We start from the raw sequence: 519 nt of genomic DNA, 5'->3' as shown, positions 1-519 counted from the left end.
TCTCTAACTTTGAACTCTTCTCAATTTCCCCATAAAGCATACTATAATTAAACAATAAGGCCCGGGGGGGGTGTGGTATATGGCCAATATACCACGGCTAAGGGCTGTTCTTATGCACGACGCAACACAGAGTGCTAGGACACAGCCCTTAGCTGTGGTATATTGGCCATATATCACAATACCAAGAGGTGCCTTATTGCTATTATAAGCTGGTTACCAATGTAATTAGAGCAGTAAAAATATATGTTTTGTCATACCCATGGTATACAGTCTGATATACCACGGCTTCCAGCCAATCAGCTTTCAGGGCTCGACCCCACCCAGTTTATAATAGAATATTTGTACAGTGCCTTCTGAATGTATTCAAACCCCTTGACTTTTCCACATTTTGTTACGTTACAGCCTTATTCTAAAATTGATGAAATATTTAAAATATCTGCAATCTACACACAATACCCCATAATGACAAAGCAACAACAGCTTTTTAGACATTCTTGCAAATGTATTAGAAATAGTAAA

The sequence above is a fragment of the Oncorhynchus nerka genome, linkage group LG4, assembly GCF_034236695.1.
Source record: "Oncorhynchus nerka isolate Pitt River linkage group LG4, Oner_Uvic_2.0, whole genome shotgun sequence".
Taxonomy (NCBI): domain Eukaryota; kingdom Metazoa; phylum Chordata; class Actinopteri; order Salmoniformes; family Salmonidae; genus Oncorhynchus; species Oncorhynchus nerka.
The sequence above is the reverse complement of the archived record's forward strand: the minus strand, read 5'-3'. Positions refer to the sequence as shown.